We start from the raw sequence: 20,694 nt of genomic DNA, 5'->3' as shown, positions 1-20,694 counted from the left end.
CGTTAGCGCAGTCGGTAGCGCGTCAGTCTCATAATCTGAAGGTCATGAGTTGACCCTCACACGGGGCAGTTTACTTACTTGCTGAAACAGTTCCCATACATAGCTGCACTTTTATAAAATCACTCTCCCACAGATTCTAATTGATGTTTTTATGTCACTCATGCGGCATCAGGCCAGCGTACTTCCATAACTGTGCAAAAGAACTTCTTCAGAAGTAGATACCATTACTCGCCTCATAGCAGATCCACACACCTTCCAATTTCAACGTCTAGCCCAAACTGATCTCAGATGCAAGCATCTGTACAGTCATCCGCATCCCATGGCTAAGATTACACCTGCAACAGTAGCCAATCGAGCATCAACAAAATTCGACAACAGCAAAATCTGTGACGAGGGCCATATACTTGTTGACTGTTACACTTTTATCACAACACCAGACCTGGACCAGAACCAGACATACTGCTAGCAGGTTTGTGGAAAGATAAAAGATAATCGCTACAAAGCTGTTTCAACTTTGGCGTTGGTGGTATAGTGGCTAGCATAGCTGCCTTCCAAGCAGTTGACCTGGGTTCGATTCCCAGCCAACACAGCCTTACTTATGACCTCCTTCTCTGTGAGTGTCTTCAGGTGCTTATAGTCCAGCTGAACAGCATGCCATCAATATCTCACTGTGTTATAGAAACTGAAAGAAGCATTACTCCATCGATTTCTACATCTGCCTTCCAGATGTGTTAGCACACTGGCAAACAGGGCTGCTTATGTCAGTGAAAGCCTCGTTAGCGCAGTCGGTAGCGCGTCAGTCTCATAATCTGAAGGTCGTGAGTTGACCCTCACACGGGGCAGTTTACTTACTTGCTGAAACAGTTCCCATACATAGCTGCACTTTTATAAAATCACTCTCCCACAGATTCTAATTGATGTTTTTATGTCACTCATGTGGCATCAGGCCAGCGTACTTCCATAACTGTGCAAAAGAACTTCTTCAGAAGTAGATACCATTACTCGTCTCATAGCAGATCCACACACCTTCCAATTTCAACGTCTAGCCCAAACTGATCTCAGATGCAAGCATCTGTACAGTCATCCGCATCCCATGGCTAAGATTTCACCTGCAACAGTAGCCAATCGAGCATCAACAAAATTCGGCAACAGCAAAATCTGTGGCGAGGGCCATATACGTGTTGACTGTTACACTTGTATCACAACACCAGACCTGCACCAGAACCAGACATACTGCTAGCAGGTTTGTGGAAAGATAAAAGATAATCGCTAGAAAGCACTTTCAACTTTGGCGTTGGTGGTATAGTGGCTAGCATAGCTGCCTTCCAAGCAGTTGAACTGGGTTCGATTCCCGGCCAACGCAGCCTTACTTATGACCTCCTTCTCTGTGAGCGTCTTCAGGTGCTTATAGTCCAGCTGAACAGCATGCCATCAATATCCCGCTGCATTATAGAAACTGAAATAAGCATTACTCCATCGATTTATTCATCTGCCTTCCAGATGTGTTTGCACACTGGCAAACAGGGCTGCTTATGTCAGTGAAAGCCTCGTTAGCGCAGTCGGTAGCGCGTCAGTCTCATAATTTGAAGGTCGTGAGTTCGACCCTCACACGGGGCAGTTTGTTTACTTGCTGAAACAGTTCCCATACATAGCTGCACTTTTACAAAATCACTCTCCCCCAGACTCTAATAGATGTTTTTATGTCACTCATGTGGCATCAGCCCAGCGTACTTCCATAACTGTGCAAAGAACTTCTTCAGAAGTAGATACCATTACTCGTCTCATAGCGGATCCACAAACCTTCCAATTTCAACGTCTAGCCCAAACTGATCTCAGATGCAAGCATCTGTACAGTCATCCGCATCCCATGGCTAAGATTTCACCTGCAACAGTAGCCAATCGAGCAACAACAAAATTCGGCAACAGCAAAATCTGTGACGAGGGCCATATACTTGTTGACTGTTACACTTGTATCACAGCACCAGAACTGGACCAGAACCAGACATACTGCTAGCAGGTTTGTGGAAAGATAAAAGATAATCGCTACGAAGCTTTTTCAACTTCGGCGTTGGTGGTATAGTGGCTAGCATAGCTGCCTTCCAAGCAGTTGACCCGGGTTCGATTCCCGGCCAACGCAGCCTTACTTATGACCTCCTTCTCTGTGAGTGTCTTCAGGTGCTTATAGTCCAGCTGAACAGCATGTCATCAATAACCCGCTGCGTTATAGGAACTGAAAGAAGCATTACTCCATCGATTTATACATCTGCCTTCCAGATGTGTTAGCACACTGGCAAACAGGGCTGCTTATGTCAGTGAAAGCCTCGTTAGCGCAGTCGGTAGCGCGTCAGTCTCATAATCTGAAGGTCGTGAGTTCGACCCTCACACGGGGCAGTTTATTTACTTGCTGAAACAGTTCCCATGCATAGCTGCACTTTTACAAAATCACTCTCCCACAGACTCTAATAGATGTTTTTATGTCACTCATGTTGCATGAGCCCAGCGTACTTCCATTACTGTGCAAAAGAACTTCTTCAGAAGTAGATACCATTACTCGTCTCATAGCGGATCCACAAACCTTCCAATTTCAACGTCTAGCCCAAACTGATCTCAGATGCAAGCATCTGTACAGTCATCCGCATCCCATGGCTAAGATTTCACCTGCAACAGTAGCCAATCGAGCATCAACAAAATTCGGCAACAGCAAAATCTGTGACGAGGGCCATATACTTGTTGACTGTTACACTTGTATCACAACACCAGACCTGGACCAGAACCAGACATACTGCTAGCAGGTTTGTGGAAAGATAAAAGATAATCGCTACGAAACTTTTTCAACTTCGGCATTGGTGGTATAGTGGCTAGCATAGCTGCCTTCCAAGCAGTGGACCTGGGTTCGATTCCTGGCCAACGCAGCCTTACTTATGACCTCCTTCTCTGTGAGTGTCTTCAGGTGCTTATAGTCCAGCTGAACAGCATGCCATCAATATCCCGCTGCGTTATAGAAACTGAAAAAAGCATTACTCCATCAATCTATATATCTGCCTTCCAGATGAGTTAGCACACTGGCAAAACAGGGCTGCGTATGCCAGTGAAAGCCTCGTTAGCGCAGTCGGTAGCGCGTCAGTCTCATAATCTGAAGGTTGTGAGTTCGACCCTCACACGGGGCAGTTTGTTTACTTGCTGAAACAGTTCCCATGCATAGCTGCACTTTTACAAAATCACTCTCCCACAGACCCTAATAGATGTTTTTATGTCACTCATGTTGCTTGAGCCCAGCGTACTTCCATTACTGTGCAAAAGAACTTCTTCAGAAGTAGATACCATTACTCGTCTCATAGCGGATCCACAAACCTTCCAATTTCAACGTCTAGCCCAAACTGATCTCAGATGCAAGCATCTGTACAGTCATCCACATCCCATGGCTAAGATTTCACCTGCAACAGTAGCCAATCGAGCATCAACAAAATTCGGCAACAGCAAAATCTGTGACGAGGGCCATATACTTGTTGACTGTTACACAACAACAACAACAAAATTATTTTTATATAGCGCATTATCACAACATTACATTGTCTCAAAGCGCTTTACAGTATCCTCACCCAAAGCCCCCAGTGAGTAAGCCATAGGCGACAGTGGCAAGGAAAAACTCCCTAGAAGGAAGAAACCTTGAGAGGGACCAGACTCAAAGGGGAAGCCCATCCTCCAGGGGCCGGCAGGGATAGTCAAATAGAGAGAGAAGAGCAAGGAAGATAAGCCAATGCCGAAGCCAAGTCTTCTTCCAATTGCCAGGCAACCAGAGGTAAGGCAGCGGGTCATACATGGAAGATCAGAACGGCGAGCTGGATGCAGGGACGTCACTGGTGGTGGTCGGGTGTGCTGGATATCTTGATAGATTGAGGTCTCCAGGCATTACCCCCCAGGAGGAGTAGGGGAAATAAAATGTACAATTAGGCATAGTAGAGGAGGCTATTGGCAGTGCTAAAAGCTAGGTGAGTACAATATGAAGTGCAATCTGCAAGCTCCGGCAGATATGGCTATGGCAGCATCAGTAGGAGGGAGAGGCAAGTGGGAATGCCGGCATGGGGAGTCCCTGAAATGTCAGCACTCCAGTTCCACAAGAGATTGCAAAGCTAGAGTGACAGCACTGACAATCCAGTTCATCCAAAGCCAATGGCACCGATCCCCACCCAGCTCTACACCTCACACTACAGGTCTGACTGGGAGTGAAGAGTTAGCTAGGGCTAGAACTAGTGTCCCTATACGCTAAACTAAACAGGTGTGTTTTTAGTCTGGACTTGAATATTGAGAGTGAACCTGAAACCCGCACATCCGGTGGAAGACCATTCCACAGCTGAGGAGCTTTGTAGGAGAAAGCTCTGCAGCCTGCCGTAGCTCTTTCTACCCTAGGCACTAACAGATATCCCATGGCTTGAGAGCGAAGCAAGCGTGGAGGGTTGTATGTGGTCAGCAGTTCACTAAGGTATTCTGGTGCAAGGCCATTTAGTGCTTTATAAGTTAATAGCAGTATTTTATAGTCAATTCGAGACTTAACTGGCAGCCAATGAAGAGAGGATAAGACTGTGTAATATGATCAAATTTTTTAGTGTTTGTTAGAACTCTGGCTGCAGCATTCTGTACCATCTGAAGTTTATGCAAGGATCCAGACGGGCAACCCGATAGGAGGACATTACAGTAATCCAGTCTGGAACTTACGAAGGCATGTATTAGTTTTTCTGCATCATTAAGTGAGAGCATCTTACGAAGCTTGGCTATGTTCCGTAGATGATAAAATGCAGTTCTAGTAATACTTCTTATGTGAGCATCAAAGCATAGATCTGAATCGACAAGAACGCCAAGATTTCTAACTACCATGTTAGGTTGTGTAGGAAGGTTACCAACGTTGAGGTGGTGGAACTTATTTCTAGCAGCCTTGGGACCAATTACCAGAACTTCTGTTTTTTCTGTGTTTAACATAAGGAAATTTTTTGCCATCCAGCACTGGATATCTAATAGACAGTCTTCTAACCGAGATAGCAGTGATATATCATCAGGGTTAACAGATATGTACAACTGTGTATCATCTGCATAACAATGAAACCCAATACCATGATTTCTAATAATGTTACCAAGAGGTAGCATGTATAGGGTAAACAGTAGCAGGCCCAGGACTGATCCCTGTGGGACACCATATTCAACTTTAGTGGCCTTGGATGATTCATTATTCACATGGGCATACTGATAGCGATCAGACAAAATTGAGCGGAACCAAGAGAGCGCTGTCCCTGTAATGCCAACTACACCTTATAACCGGTCCAAGAGGATATTATGGTCCACAGTATCGAACGCTGCAGTTAAATCAAGCAATACCAACAGAGATACACAGCCACGGTCAGAAGCCACAAGTAAATCATTCATTACTTTGACTAGAGCAGTTTCTGTGCTATGGTTTGGTCTAAAGCCAGACTGGTATAATTCATTGGCATTAGTTTTTTGTAGGAAAGAGGACAACTGACACACTTGTGTACACTTGTATCACAACACCAGACCTGGACCAGAACCAGACATACTGCTAGCAGGTTTGTGGAAAAATAAAAGATAATCGCTACGAAGCTTTTTTTGTTTTTATGTCACTCATGTGGCATCAGCCCAGCGTACTTCCATAACTGTGCAAAGAACTTCTTCAGAAGTAGATACCATTACTCGTCTCATAGCGGATCCACAAACCTTCCAATTTCAACGTCTAGCCCAAACTGATCTCAGATGCAAGCATCTGTACAGTCATCCGCATCCCATGGCTAAGATTTCACCTGCAACAGTAGCCAATCGAGCAACAACAAAATTCGGCAACAGCAAAATCTGTGACGAGGGCCATATACTTGTTCTCTGTTACACTTGTATCACAACACCAGACCTGGACCAGAACCAGACATACTGCTAGCAGGTTTGTGGAAAGACAAAAGATAATCGCTACGAAGATTTCTCAACTTAGGCTTTGGTGGTATAGTGGCTAGCATAGCTGCCTTCCAAGCAGTTGACCCGGGTTTGATTCCTGTCCAATGCAGCCTTACTTATGACCTCCTTCTCTGTGAGTGTCTTCAGGTGCTTATAGTCCAGCTGAACAGCATGTCATCAATAACCCGCTGCGTTATAGGAACTGAAAGAAGCATTACTCCGTCGATTTATACATCTGCCTTCCAGATGTGTTAGCACACTGGCAAACAGGGCTGCTTATGTCAGTGAAAGCCTTGTTAGCGCAGTCGGTAGCGCGTCAGTCTCATAATCTGAAGGTCATGAGTTCAACCCTCACACGGGGCAGTTTGTTTACTTGCTGAAACAGTTCCCATGCATAGCTGCACTTTTACAAAATCACTCTCCCACAGACTCTAATAGATGTTCTTATGTCACTCATGTTGCATGAGCCCAGCGTACTTCCATTACTGTGCAAAGAACTTCTTCAGAAGTAGATACCATTATTCGTCTCATAGCGGATCCACAAACCTTCCAATTTCAACGTCTAGCCCAAACTGATCTCAGATGCAAGCATCTGTACAGTCATCCGCATCCCATGGCTAAGATTTCACCTGCAACAGTAGCCAATCGAGCATCAACAAAATTCGGCAACAGCAAAATCTGTGACGAGGGCCATATACTTGTTCTCTGTTACACTTGTATCACAACACCAGACCTGGACCAGAACCAGACATACTGCTAGCAGGTTTGTGGAAAGACAAAAGATAATCGCTACGAAGATTTCTCAACTTAGGCGTTGGTGGTATAGTGGCTAGCATAGCTGCCTTCCAAGCAGTTGACCCGGGTTCGATTCCCGGCCAACGCAGCCTTACTTATGACCTCCTTCTCTGTGAGTGTCTTCAGGTGCTTATAGTAGGGACTTGGAAATCCTGCTTTGGTCGCTCACTCTTATATTCCGTGTGATGACGTCATCATTTTTTCAGCGGTGGCTACAGGGTGTGGGTGCGAATATGCGGTTTTCGCGGCTAGCTCTGCATTCAACTTATGAGATATCCGCCGTTTTGAATAATTTATTTATCCTTGATTTTCTTATTTTTTACTGGATCAAAATCGGTTCAGTATTCGAGGAGCAACAACAATTTGAAAACAAGGTAACTTTCACGCACTAAATAAAAATCGAAAGAATCGTGGGGCATCGATTATTTGTGCACAGGCATATTTATTGCACCCTAAATGTGAATATTGCCAACTATGATGACGATTGATGCATGCCCACACTATACAATCGTGTGCCCACTTCTGGATGATTGAAGATTGAAGGGATTTTATGTGCTGTACGGAGGATGGATCAATGTCACGTGACCACTGATCTGGCTCCTGATTGGTTAGACATCATGCCAGTTAATGTAGATACCCCCAAGTAAATTTTCATTTCAACATTCAACAACAAAAATCACTAAGATTGGTTAGATATTGGCAAAGTTCTGGTTGTTTAAGTGCACCATACCCTATTTACAATTTCTTACATTTATTGAATGAGGGGCAGGCTGCCCTCCGCCTATGCAGAACGAAGTTGTTCTAAGAACTCACAGTTTTTTCTGCAGCTCTAATTGTAATTACATTAGAACAAAAATCCGATTTCAGGCATGTTAAATCTTCAATATCTCTGGTTCTATTAAAGATATATTGACAAATGAGGTATCATTTTTTATGATTTTTTTATCTCTTTCCATTAAAATAGGTGTGAAGTTAATCAAGACAATTTGGTGAAAAATTTCCAAGTCCCTACTTATAGTCCCGCTGAACAGCATGTCATCAATAACCCGCTGCATTATAGAAACTGAAAGAAGCATTACTCCATCAATCTATATATCTGCCTTCCAGATGTGTTAGCACACTGGCAAACAGGGCTGCTTACGTCAGTGAAAGCCTCTTTAGCGCAGTCGGTAGCGCGTCAGTCTCGTAATCTGAAGGTCGTGAGTTCGACCCTCACACGGGGCAGTTTATTTACTTGCTGAAACAGTTCCCATGCATAGCTGCACTTTTACAAAATCACTCTCCCACAGATTCTAATAGATGTTTTTATGTCAATCATGTGGCATCAGCCCAGCGTACTTCCATAACTGTGCAAAAGAACTTCTTCAGAAGTAGATGCCATTATTCGTCTCATAGCGGATCCACAAACCTTCCAATTTCAACGTCTAGCCCAAACTGATCTCAGATGCAAGCATCTGTACAGTCATCCGCATCCCATGGCTAAGATTTCACCTGCAACAGTAGCCAATCGAGCAACAACAAAATTCGGCAACAGCAAAATCTGTGACGAGGGCCATATACTTGTTGACTGTTACACTTGTATCACAACACCAGACCTGGACCAGAAACAGACATATTGCTAGCAGGGTTGTGGAAAGATAAAAGATAATAGCTACGAAGCTTTTTCAACTTCGGCGTTGGTGGTATAGTGGCTAGCATAGCTGCCTTCCAAGCAGTGGACCTGGGTTCGATTCCCGGCCAACGCAGCCTTACTTATGACCTCCTTCTCTGTGAGTGTCTTCAGGTGCTTATAGTCCAGCTGAACAGCATGTCATCAATAACCCGCTGCGTTATAGGAACTGAAAGAAGCATTACTCCGTCGATTTATACATCTGCCTTCCAGATGTGTTAGCACACTGGCAAACAGGGCTGCTTATGTCAGTGAAAGCCTCGTTAGCGCAGTCGGTAGCGCGTCAGTCTCATAATCTGAAGGTTGTGAGTTCGACCCTCACACGGGGCAATTTATTTACTTGCTGAAACAGTTCCCATGCATAGCTGCACTTTTACAAAATCACTCTCCCACAGATTCTAATTGATCTTTTTATGTCACTCATGTGGCATCAGCCCAGCGTACTTCCATAACTGTGCAAAAGAACTTCTTCAGAAGTAGATACCATTACTCGTCTCATAGCGGATCCACAAACCTTCCAATTTCAACGTCTAGCCCAAACTGATCTCAGATGCAAGCATCTGTACAGTCATCCGCATCCCATGGCTAAGATTTCACCTGCAACAGTAGCCAATCGAGCATCAACAAAATTCGGCAACAGCAAAATCTGTGACGAGGGCCATATACTTGTTGACTGTTACACAACAACAACAACAAAATTATTTTTATATAGCGCATTATCACAACATTACATTGTCTCAAAGCGCTTTACAGTATCCTCACCCAAAGCCCCCAGTGAGTAAGCCATAGGCGACAGTGGCAAGGAAAAACTCCCTAGAAGGAAGAAACCTTGAGAGGGACCAGACTCAAAGGGGAAGCCCATCCTCCAGGGGCCGGCAGGGATAGTCAAATAGAGAGAGAAGAGCAAGGAAGATAAGCCAATGCCGAAGCCAAGTCTTCTTCCAATTGCCAGGCAACCAGAGGTAAGGCAGCGGGTCATACATGGAAGATCAGAACGGCGAGCTGGATGCAGGGACGTCACTGGTGGTGGTCGGGTGTGCTGGATATCTTGATAGATTGAGGTCTCCAGGCATTACCCCCCAGGAGGAGTAGGGGAAATAAAATGTACAATTAGGCATAGTAGAGGAGGCTATTGGCAGTGCTAAAAGCTAGGTGAGTACAATATGAAGTGCAATCTGCAAGCTCCGGCAGATATGGCTATGGCAGCATCAGTAGGAGGGAGAGGCAAGTGGGAATGCCGGCATGGGGAGTCCCTGAAATGTCAGCACTCCAGTTCCACAAGAGATTGCAAAGCTAGAGTGACAGCACTGACAATCCAGTTCATCCAAAGCCAATGGCACCGATCCCCACCCAGCTCTACACCTCACACTACAGGTCTGACTGGGAGTGAAGAGTTAGCTAGGGCTAGAACTAGTGTCCCTATACGCTAAACTAAACAGGTGTGTTTTTAGTCTGGACTTGAATATTGAGAGTGAACCTGAAACCCGCACATCCGGTGGAAGACCATTCCACAGCTGAGGAGCTTTGTAGGAGAAAGCTCTGCAGCCTGCCGTAGCTCTTTCTACCCTAGGCACTAACAGATATCCCATGGCTTGAGAGCGAAGCAAGCGTGGAGGGTTGTATGTGGTCAGCAGTTCACTAAGGTATTCTGGTGCAAGGCCATTTAGTGCTTTATAAGTTAATAGCAGTATTTTATAGTCAATTCGAGACTTAACTGGCAGCCAATGAAGAGAGGATAAGACTGTGTAATATGATCAAATTTTTTAGTGTTTGTTAGAACTCTGGCTGCAGCATTCTGTACCATCTGAAGTTTATGCAAGGATCCAGACGGGCAACCCGATAGGAGGACATTACAGTAATCCAGTCTGGAACTTACGAAGGCATGTATTAGTTTTTCTGCATCATTAAGTGAGAGCATCTTACGAAGCTTGGCTATGTTCCGTAGATGATAAAATGCAGTTCTAGTAATACTTCTTATGTGAGCATCAAAGCATAGATCTGAATCGACAAGAACGCCAAGATTTCTAACTACCATGTTAGGTTGTGTAGGAAGGTTACCAACGTTGAGGTGGTGGAACTTATTTCTAGCAGCCTTGGGACCAATTACCAGAACTTCTGTTTTTTCTGTGTTTAACATAAGGAAATTTTTTGCCATCCAGCACTGGATATCTAATAGACAGTCTTCTAACCGAGATAGCAGTGATATATCATCAGGGTTAACAGATATGTACAACTGTGTATCATCTGCATAACAATGAAACCCAATACCATGATTTCTAATAATGTTACCAAGAGGTAGCATGTATAGGGTAAACAGTAGCAGGCCCAGGACTGATCCCTGTGGGACACCATATTCAACTTTAGTGGCCTTGGATGATTCATTATTCACATGGGCATACTGATAGCGATCAGACAAAATTGAGCGGAACCAAGAGAGCGCTGTCCCTGTAATGCCAACTACACCTTATAACCGGTCCAAGAGGATATTATGGTCCACAGTATCGAACGCTGCAGTTAAATCAAGCAATACCAACAGAGATACACAGCCACGGTCAGAAGCCACAAGTAAATCATTCATTACTTTGACTAGAGCAGTTTCTGTGCTATGGTTTGGTCTAAAGCCAGACTGGTATAATTCATTGGCATTAGTTTTTTGTAGGAAAGAGGACAACTGACACACTTGTGTACACTTGTATCACAACACCAGACCTGGACCAGAACCAGACATACTGCTAGCAGGTTTGTGGAAAGATAAAAGATAATCGCTACGAAGCTTTTTTTGTTTTTATGTCACTCATGTGGCATCAGCCCAGCGTACTTCCATAACTGTGCAAAGAACTTCTTCAGAAGTAGATACCATTACTCGTCTCATAGCGGATCCACAAACCTTCCAATTTCAACGTCTAGCCCAAACTGATCTCAGATGCAAGCATCTGTACAGTCATCCGCATCCCATGGCTAAGATTTCACCTGCAACAGTAGCCAATCGAGCAACAACAAAATTCGGCAACAGCAAAATCTGTGACGAGGGCCATATACTTGTTCTCTGTTACACTTGTATCACAACACCAGACCTGGACCAGAACCAGACATACTGCTAGCAGGTTTGTGGAAAGACAAAAGATAATCGCTACGAAGATTTCTCAACTTAGGCTTTGGTGGTATAGTGGCTAGCATAGCTGCCTTCCAAGCAGTTGACCCGGGTTCGATTCCTGTCCAATGCAGCCTTACTTATGACCTCCTTCTCTGTGAGTGTCTTCAGGTGCTTATAGTCCAGCTGAACAGCATGTCATCAATAACCCGCTGCGTTATAGGAACTGAAAGAAGCATTACTCCGTCGATTTATACATCTGCCTTCCAGATGTGTTAGCACACTGGCAAACAGGGCTGCTTATGTCAGTGAAAGCCTCGTTAGCGCAGTCGGTAGCGCGTCAGTCTCATAATCTGAAGGTCATGAGTTCAACCCTCACACGGGGCAGTTTGTTTACTTGCTGAAACAGTTCCCATGCATAGCTGCACTTTTACAAAATCACTCTCCCACAGACTCTAATAGATGTTCTTATGTCACTCATGTTGCATGAGCCCAGCGTACTTCCATTACTGTGCAAAGAACTTCTTCAGAAGTAGATACCATTATTCGTCTCATAGCGGATCCACAAACCTTCCAATTTCAACGTCTAGCCCAAACTGATCTCAGATGCAAGCATCTGTACAGTCATCCGCATCCCATGGCTAAGATTTCACCTGCAACAGTAGCCAATCGAGCATCAACAAAATTCGGCAACAGCAAAATCTGTGACGAGGGCCATATACTTGTTGACTGTTACACTTGTATCACAACACCAGACCTGGACCAGGACCAGACATACTGCTAGCAGGTTTGTGGAAAGATAAAAGATAATCGCTACGAAACTTTTGCAACTTAGGCGTTGGTGGTATAGTGGCTAGCATAGCTGCCTTCCAAGCAGTTGGCCCGGGTTCGATTCCCGGCCAACGCAGCCTTACTTATGACCTCCTTCTCTGTGAGTGTCTTCAGGTGCTTATAGTCCAGCTGAACAGCATGCCATCAATATCCCACTGCATTATAGAAACTGAAAGAAGCATTACTCCATCGATTTATACATCTGCCTTCCAGATGTGTTAGCACACTGGCAAACAGGGCTGCTTATGTCAGTGAAATCCTCGTTAGCGCAGTCGGTGGTGCGTCAGTCTCATAATCTGAAGGTCGTGAGTTCGACCCTCACACGGGGCAGTTTATTTACTTGCTGAAACAGTTCCCATGCATAGCTGCACTTTTACAAAATCACTCTCCCACAGATTCTAATAGATGTTTTTATGTCACTCATGTGGCATCAGCCCAGCGTACTTCCATAACTGTGCAAAGAACTTCTTAAGAAGTAGATACCATTACTCGTCTCATAGCGGATCCACAAACCTTCCAATTTCAACGTCTAGCCCAAACTGATCTCAGATGCAAGCATCTGTACAGTCATCCGCATCCCATGGCTAAGATTTCACCTGCAACAGTAGCCAATCGAGCAACAACAAAATTCGGCAACAGCAAAATCTGTGACGAGGGCCATATACTTGTTCTCTGTTACACTTGTATCACAACACCAGACCTGGACCAGAACCAGACATACTGCTAGCAGGTTTGTGGAAAGACAAAAGATAATCGCTACGAAGATTTCTCAACTTAGGCGTTGGTGGTATAGTGGCTAGCATAGCTGCCTTCCAAGCAGTTGACCCGGGTTCGATTCCCGGCCAACGCAGCCTTACTTATGACCTCCTTCTCTGTGAGTGTCTTCAGGTGCTTATAGTAGGGACTTGGAAATCCTGCTTTGGTCGCTCACTCTTATATTCCGTGTGATGACGTCATCATTTTTTCAGCGGTGGCTACAGGGTGTGGGTGCGAATATGCGGTTTTCGCGGCTAGCTCTGCATTCAACTTATGAGATATCCGCCGTTTTGAATAATTTATTTATCCTTGATTTTCTTATTTTTTACTGGATCAAAATCGGTTCAGTATTCGAGGAGCAACAACAATTTGAAAACAAGGTAACTTTCACGCACTAAATAAAAATCGAAAGAATCGTGGGGCATCGATTATTTGTGCACAGGCATATTTATTGCACCCTAAATGTGAATATTGCCAACTATGATGACGATTGATGCATGCCCACACTATACAATCGTGTGCCCACTTCTGGATGATTGAAGATTGAAGGGATTTTATGTGCTGTACGGAGGATGGATCAATGTCACGTGACCACTGATCTGGCTCCTGATTGGTTAGACATCATGCCAGTTAATGTAGATACCCCCAAGTAAATTTTCATTTCAACATTCAACAACAAAAATCACTAAGATTGGTTAGATATTGGCAAAGTTCTGGTTGTTTAAGTGCACCATACCCTATTTACAATTTCTTACATTTATTGAATGAGGGGCAGGCTGCCCTCCGCCTATGCAGAACGAAGTTGTTCTAAGAAGTCACAGTTTTTTCTGCAGCTCTAATTGTAATTACATTAGAACAAAAATCCGATTTCAGGCATGTTAAATCTTCAATATCTCTGGTTCTATTAAAGATATATTGACAAATGAGGTATCATTTTTTATGATTTTTTTATCTCTTTCCATTAAAATAGGTGTGAAGTTAATCAAGACAATTTGGTGAAAAATTTCCAAGTCCCTACTTATAGTCCCGCTGAACAGCATGTCATCAATAACCCGCTGCATTATAGAAACTGAAAGAAGCATTACTCCGTCAATCTATATATCTGCCTTCCAGATGTGTTAGCACACTGGCAAACAGGGCTGCTTACGTCAGTGAAAGCCTCTTTAGCGCAGTCGGTAGCGCGTCAGTCTCGTAATCTGAAGGTCGTGAGTTCGACCCTCACACGGGGCAGTTTATTTACTTGCTGAAACAGTTCCCATGCATAGCTGCACTTTTACAAAATCACTCTCCCACAGATTCTAATAGATGTTTTTATGTCAATCATGTGGCATCAGCCCAGCGTACTTCCATAACTGTGCAAAAGAACTTCTTCAGAAGTAGATGCCATTATTCGTCTCATAGCGGATCCACAAACCTTCCAATTTCAACGTCTAGCCCAAACTGATCTCAGATGCAAGCATCTGTACAGTCATCCGCATCCCATGGCTAAGATTTCACCTGCAACAGTAGCCAATCGAGCAACAACAAAATTCGGCAACAGCAAAATCTGTGACGAGGGCCATATACTTGTTGACTGTTACACTTGTATCACAACACCAGACCTGGACCAGAAACAGACATATTGCTAGCAGGGTTGTGGAAAGATAAAAGATAATCGCTACGAAGCTTTTTCAACTTCGGCGTTGGTGGTATAGTGGCTAGCATAGCTGCCTTCCAAGCAGTGGACCTGGGTTCGATTCCCGGCCAACGCAGCCTTACTTATGACCTCCTTCTCTGTGAGTGTCTTCAGGTGCTTATAGTCCAGCTGAACAGCATGCCTTCAATATCCCACTGCATTATAGAAACTGAAACAAGCATTACTCCATCGATTTATTCATCTGCCTTCCAGATGTGTTAGCACACTGGCAAACAGGGCTGCTTACATCAGTGAAAGCCTCGTTAGCGCAGTCGGTAGCGCGTCAGTCTCATAATCTGAAGGTCGTGAGTTCAACCCTCACACGGGGCAGTTTGTTTACTTGCTGAAACAGTTCCCATGCATAGCTGCACTTTTACAAAATCACTCTCCCACAGACTCTAATAGATGTTTTTATGTCACTCATGTTGCATGAGCCCAGCGTACTTCCATTACTGTGCAAAGAACTTCTTCAGAAGTAGATACCATTATTCGTCTCATAGCGGATCCACAAACCTTCCAATTTCAACGTCTAGCCCAAACTGATCTCAGATGCAAGCATCTGAACAGTCATCCGCATCCCATGGCTAAAATTTCACCTGGAACAGTAGCCAATTGAGCAAAAAGTCATGCATGGTGAGGCAGGGGGATATCTTTACATTAATGGCCGATGCATTACTGGGGATCTTTGGCGCCACCTTTTGACCTGTTACAGTCGTCATCAACATTAAAAAAACATTTCAATTTCCACTGCGTGAAAAAACTAATTGCACCCTATTTATAGAGTTTGAGACTACTTTTTCCAAGGATTTATATCTCCTGAAATTGCTTCTTCACAGATAAGCACCAGAATGTTCTTTTCCCAGATGGTAGTAGGGACAAAATCTCCTACCACTGATAATTCTGACCATACACAAGTTTTTATTTTTCTGCGTCTTGCAATTTTACCTTATCAAAAATAACCAGTAAATCCTATTATTATCCTGCTACCCCCACTCTACCAAAACTCATGAAATGATATGATACATTTGGAGGAGGAAGATTTCTAATTGATCCTTTATACCCACCAACCAGACCAGTATAAGCTGTACGATGTAAAGCCTCTTTAAATGGGTAGACTACTTCCGTTTATTGTAAGAAGTATCTCATAAATTTGCCTTTACACTTTTGCATGGTATTGATAGATTTTGAAAGTTAATTACTTAACACAATTCTTATTAAAATTGTTCATTATACAACCTGAATGTCTCAAGGTAGCACATCAGTACAAAAAACGCTGTATGATGTATTATTGTAGCAGTCAGATGTTATTTTAACCAATGTCCAGGTTTACCTTTAATTTAATTCTACAAACATAATCAAAATCACTTGTGAAAAAGACATTTAGTCACTTACTAAGGCAGATACAACCTGTGGAAGCACAGCTAAATGCATACCATCACCCATGATAGAGTGACCCATTGTCTTTGTAACTGAGGAATCACAACTAAGTGCAATTAACTATAATGAAACTGTAAACAGAAACAGTAAAGGCAAAGGTAATTTATTATGACGAAATGCTTCCAAAATGCCCAGTGTGCTTCAGCGTTTCTCCTTTTCTCCAGTCGTCGACAGGTCCTGTGTTTATTAGGTGATCTGAGATGTAGGAGATCCTGAGAATGGCTGCTGCTCCAAGGATGATTGGCAAGTGGCTTTTCCCAGAAACAGCGGGCTGGAAATGTGTGGGATCTGGAGTGAAGATAGAAACAGAGGAAGAGAACAAGCAGAGGGTGTGGGGGGGGGATAAGACTGCAGGACACGTTAAACTCTATGGTAACACAGGTGACCTGGACTACATGCCTATCACTCCCCACATGCCTGTTTCCCTCGCCTTCCCTGTGGTGTGGTGCTGATGAGCTACATCTATTTCTCGTTTAATCCTGCCTCCTGTTTCAGCCCTTGTGTGGATGATCCCAGGTCCCTCTCGTCTGCTCCTCATCTGTGGTGCATATAGTGCCTCTTCGTCCTGTGCTCCCCAGTCCAGTCATTGTATTGTTACGTGTGCGATCCTGCTGTATAGGATCAATCCTGCTGATCCTGTGTTTCCCCCCTGCTCTCCCAGCCTGGTTTTGACCCCTCATGGTCTGTTTCCTTTTGCCTTTTGCATTGTGTTTTTATTAGAATAAAATCTCCTTCGTTTTCCCCGACGCCTGCCTTTACCTGCATCCTTCCAGAACCTTGACAATTTCCTTAAGATATGGTGCTTAATAAGTAGACAATACATTAAACACAAATACATAATAAGGCTAATAATTTTTATGTGTGTGTCGTTTAAAAGAAATTAATCAAATTAACTTACCTGGTGACACTGGTAACTCTGAACATAATACTAAAAAGATCATCTTAAAATTGTATTCAATTTTGCTGTGAATAAGCATTAACAATTATTTTTTTGCCCACCACCACCCCCCCTCTTCGGAGGACAACTTTATTTTACATTAAATTAAAGATACAATGTAAAGAGTGTGGCCGCTCCGAACTCCCCGAACCGGGGAGAGAGGGGGACACAGACACAACAATCGTAGTAATAAAGGTGGGATGGAGAAAATAAAGTGTAGGGGAATACAGAGTACAAACAACCAAAAGAAACACACGGCCCATGGCCATACGTCCACAAGACAACCACCCGCCCAACCCGAGACGGAGCCCACGAGGGACTAAGGGGGCGCCAAACCCCGTAAAAGGAGGTCCGCAGAAGGGGGACAGGCAGGGAGCCTCCCAGTCCCTCCCGCAAGCCCTCCACCAAGGGAAGCGGGTCCAGGGCCAAAGGGCCCCATCAACCGGGAAAACTCCCCTGGCGGACGGTCCCCCCAGCCCGCTCCCTGGCAGGACGGATCGCCGCCCACTGTAGCGACCCGGCACGTCCCCCCCCTCCCCGACACTGCAGGATGATCTAAGGGAGATCCATACAAAGAAAGTGCACCCCCCCACGAGTGGACCTGCGTCAACTGAGGAGCGGCAGACCCCCCGCCCAGCCCAAACCGAACCCTCCAATTCGCCTAGAAGGGCTCAGAGCATCCCTAGATACCCCGGACCGCCTGCCAGGGCCCCACCACGGCGCAGCAGAGCCAAGGACCACCCAGCCCACAGCCCACAAGAGGAGACGGCCCACACCGGCCAGGGCCGTCTTCTACCTGCCGGGCCACCCCACCCGCACAGGGCCAGAGACAGAGAGTTAGGGGGGGGCCCTCAGCCCCCACTGATTCCCCGTCCCATGTTAATGTGAAGTGTGCATGTACATGTGTGAGAGAGTTGTGTGTTTATGCCTACAATGCATTAAAATTAGTGGGTGCAGTTCAAGTATGAGGGCCCCACCACTGGCAGATGGCAGAGTCCCCCATCCCCCTCCCTGCACCCCAAGGCCCTAATGTAGCTGTGTATATAACTAAAGTGCAAAAAGCAGGTGAACAGTCGAGGCACGGGCACCCCACCGCTGGCAGACGGCAGAACCCCACCTGCCTAAACCCACCTCCTCAGCCCTAGTGTCATGTGGTGTCTAATGTACAAGTAAAACCTCCCCACTGCCCCTCAAAGCCCTAGTGTTGTATGAAATGTGGTGTCCGGCCCAGGGGAGCAATAAGGGCGTGCAGGAGTGGGCCCCCCCCGGCACCGGGGCCAGATCCCCGACTGGCCCCGATTAGTCCTCATCCCCGACCCCACACAACCGGCAGGGGCGGCCAACCGAGGGGGTTCAGGGGCGCCACATTAACAATTGTTAATAAACATTCCACTATACATCTCAAAATTTATCACACTTAATTCATTATCTTTGATACTGTTTTAAACATTTAATGTTCCCCAAACAGCAGCAGAAGAACCACAACTTCATCTTCCTTGTATTTTGGCTCTTCTCTGTGTCAAGAGCTCTACAAGCTCAACTTTAATATTAATTTTCCACCACTTCTACATCTTCTATCTCTACCTGACCCACATCTATCTCTACACCGCCAGTTTCCTCATTACCTCTTTCTCTATTTATAATATCAACTAGTACATCACTTACTATTATTTCCAATATGGTTACATCTCTCACCATGTCCACACCCTCAATAATTACCTCCCCTACTTCTACCCCCACAATCTCAAAATTTACATCCCCAGAAATTACTTCTGCAAGCCCAAACTCACACACTCGGACTTGCAAAGCCTCCACCTTCACATTTCCTTTCGTATCCTCTGCCTTTAGGGTAATATTCCCCCCCTCCACCTTAACCACCTTCATATTTACCCCCACCTCACCTTGCTTCCCATTGCTTCCATTTTGCATTTTATTAATGCCTACATTCTGGTCTGCACCCTCCACCTGTACACCGGAGATCTTACCCACATGTCTTTCCCTCTCTGCCACCTCCACCCTTTCCCCACTAACCTCACCCTTTACCTCACCAACCCCCGGACTGGTCCTAATCTTCCTCACCTTCTTCTTTTTGTGAAGGTAATACGTCTTATAAATTTCCCACTCTTCAGATGTCAGGCCGTAATTTTCCTGAAGAGTCTCAGAGACAATGCCAGCATTGCCTATCACTCTCACACCCTCCCCTCCCTTACACCAGTCAGTCACACCTCCCAGTCCCCCCATAACCTCCCCAGCCTGGACAGTGGGGGGTATCGCTGGTGAGCACTCCTCCAAACCTTTCCTCTCTCCCCAGTCGATCACCTCGTCCCACAGGTCCCAGGCTCCCCAGTGCTGGTCGTTGGTCCAGGAAACAGCTTTCGGAATTTTCATTCTGGTTAACATAATTAACTAGCCGTCTGTGATACTCTCAAAGCCAAACTAGACACTGTGAATTTTCAACGTACTCCAGACATTTGCTAAATGCTATTCACCAAGAATGCCTATGGAAAGGGATGGAGCCTTCATTAGCTGCTCGTGGGATCGAGGCTACTCCGATAGAAGCGGCCAAATTGCTAAAACTGTTTCACAACCTGTACAGTAACGCTGGCGAAATCAGGACGCTGCTTCGGTACGTTATAACATCGCCATGGTAATGAACCCAGCAAACGGTTAATCTTACTTCAACAACATGGGACATTTAAAAAGTAAACGTATATGGGCTCTTTTCAGAATAACATCTTCAGATGAAACGCATTACGACAGACCGGATGAGTAAAACCAATCATATCAACCATAAGTCTTATTGTTTTTAAGTTTAACACAATTATTTTCTCTTACAATTTAAATATAAACAATCACATTACGAAAAATGGCCACAGCATCTACAGTTTAAGCTACTAATTTTAAATATATTTCAATTATATTTTGCGGCAATATTTGCATGAACTGTATCACGACATAAAATGAAATATACAATTAACTATGCTAACAAAACATAATCTGAAGAAATAGCAAGAAACATACGAAAAGATGCTTCTTACCTCTGTGCCATCGCTCTGTCAGAAAGTTTATGTTCAACCTGCACTGATTAAGTTTCTATGGAAACCAGCGAAATTTTTCATTGGTCGAATGGATGAAGATATGTACTGACGCCATTTTCAACGAATGAAAACGAGAATTAATTGTCAGGGCGGGACGAATTTAAAGGTGAACCAATCAAAAGTAGTATGTTTAGCTCGTGCTTGTTCTGGCTGGGCGTGATTGGATTTGTTGATCTAACCGCCTTCAAGGCCGTAAACCATGTATCTACTTGTCAATGGGAAACCACGCCGTTCTGTCTATAAATTCTGACTGGAATTTATTTATGACATTATGTCTTTGCTACGCAGTATTACGGTAATGCGTAATACCGCGATGTTTGGGGTGTACCGCTGTTGTTTTTTCCATAGCTGGTGAACGCAATTAGCATTTCAGCCACGTTGGTTGGTCCGCTTTTGAGAAAGAACATTATAGTTCTTGTTATTCACATTCTGTGTCCTGGTGTTTTTAATTTC

General features: G+C 44.6%; 16 non-coding genes across 16 annotated transcripts; all 16 read left to right on the top strand.

The window, feature by feature from the left end:
• The first annotated feature begins 517 nt into the window (after positions 1–517).
• On the top strand, positions 518–589 carry trnag-ucc (transfer RNA glycine (anticodon UCC)). The gene has a single exon. It is a non-coding gene; the product is annotated as a tRNA-Gly (tRNA).
• A 955-nt stretch (positions 590–1,544) lies between these two features.
• Positions 1,545–1,617, top strand: trnam-cau (transfer RNA methionine (anticodon CAU)). The gene has a single exon. It is a non-coding gene; the product is annotated as a tRNA-Met (tRNA).
• Positions 1,618–2,065: 448 nt separating this feature from the next.
• On the top strand, positions 2,066–2,137 carry trnag-ucc (transfer RNA glycine (anticodon UCC)). Its single transcript has one exon. It is a non-coding gene; the product is annotated as a tRNA-Gly (tRNA).
• Positions 2,138–2,318: 181 nt separating this feature from the next.
• Positions 2,319–2,391, top strand: trnam-cau (transfer RNA methionine (anticodon CAU)). The gene has a single exon. It is a non-coding gene; the product is annotated as a tRNA-Met (tRNA).
• A 703-nt stretch (positions 2,392–3,094) lies between these two features.
• trnam-cau (transfer RNA methionine (anticodon CAU)) lies at positions 3,095–3,167 on the top strand. The gene has a single exon. It is a non-coding gene; the product is annotated as a tRNA-Met (tRNA).
• Positions 3,168–6,242: 3,075 nt separating this feature from the next.
• Positions 6,243–6,315, top strand: trnam-cau (transfer RNA methionine (anticodon CAU)). The gene has a single exon. It is a non-coding gene; the product is annotated as a tRNA-Met (tRNA).
• Positions 6,316–6,763: 448 nt separating this feature from the next.
• On the top strand, positions 6,764–6,835 carry trnag-ucc (transfer RNA glycine (anticodon UCC)). Its single transcript has one exon. It is a non-coding gene; the product is annotated as a tRNA-Gly (tRNA).
• A 1,063-nt stretch (positions 6,836–7,898) lies between these two features.
• trnat-cgu (transfer RNA threonine (anticodon CGU)) lies at positions 7,899–7,971 on the top strand. The gene has a single exon. It is a non-coding gene; the product is annotated as a tRNA-Thr (tRNA).
• Positions 7,972–8,420: 449 nt separating this feature from the next.
• Positions 8,421–8,492, top strand: trnag-ucc (transfer RNA glycine (anticodon UCC)). The gene has a single exon. It is a non-coding gene; the product is annotated as a tRNA-Gly (tRNA).
• Positions 8,493–8,673: 181 nt separating this feature from the next.
• On the top strand, positions 8,674–8,746 carry trnam-cau (transfer RNA methionine (anticodon CAU)). The gene has a single exon. It is a non-coding gene; the product is annotated as a tRNA-Met (tRNA).
• A 3,075-nt stretch (positions 8,747–11,821) lies between these two features.
• Positions 11,822–11,894, top strand: trnam-cau (transfer RNA methionine (anticodon CAU)). The gene has a single exon. It is a non-coding gene; the product is annotated as a tRNA-Met (tRNA).
• Positions 11,895–12,342: 448 nt separating this feature from the next.
• trnag-ucc (transfer RNA glycine (anticodon UCC)) lies at positions 12,343–12,414 on the top strand. The gene has a single exon. It is a non-coding gene; the product is annotated as a tRNA-Gly (tRNA).
• A 702-nt stretch (positions 12,415–13,116) lies between these two features.
• trnag-ucc (transfer RNA glycine (anticodon UCC)) lies at positions 13,117–13,188 on the top strand. Its single transcript has one exon. It is a non-coding gene; the product is annotated as a tRNA-Gly (tRNA).
• A 1,063-nt stretch (positions 13,189–14,251) lies between these two features.
• trnat-cgu (transfer RNA threonine (anticodon CGU)) lies at positions 14,252–14,324 on the top strand. The gene has a single exon. It is a non-coding gene; the product is annotated as a tRNA-Thr (tRNA).
• A 449-nt stretch (positions 14,325–14,773) lies between these two features.
• trnag-ucc (transfer RNA glycine (anticodon UCC)) lies at positions 14,774–14,845 on the top strand. Its single transcript has one exon. It is a non-coding gene; the product is annotated as a tRNA-Gly (tRNA).
• Positions 14,846–15,026: 181 nt separating this feature from the next.
• Positions 15,027–15,099, top strand: trnam-cau (transfer RNA methionine (anticodon CAU)). Its single transcript has one exon. It is a non-coding gene; the product is annotated as a tRNA-Met (tRNA).
• The last annotated feature ends 5,595 nt before the right edge of the window (positions 15,100–20,694 follow it).

The sequence above is a fragment of the Brienomyrus brachyistius genome, chromosome 4 (assembly GCF_023856365.1).
Source record: "Brienomyrus brachyistius isolate T26 chromosome 4, BBRACH_0.4, whole genome shotgun sequence".
NCBI classification, from domain to species: Eukaryota; Metazoa; Chordata; class Actinopteri; order Osteoglossiformes; family Mormyridae; genus Brienomyrus; species Brienomyrus brachyistius.
The sequence above is the reverse complement of the archived record's forward strand: the minus strand, read 5'-3'. Positions and strand labels throughout refer to the sequence as shown.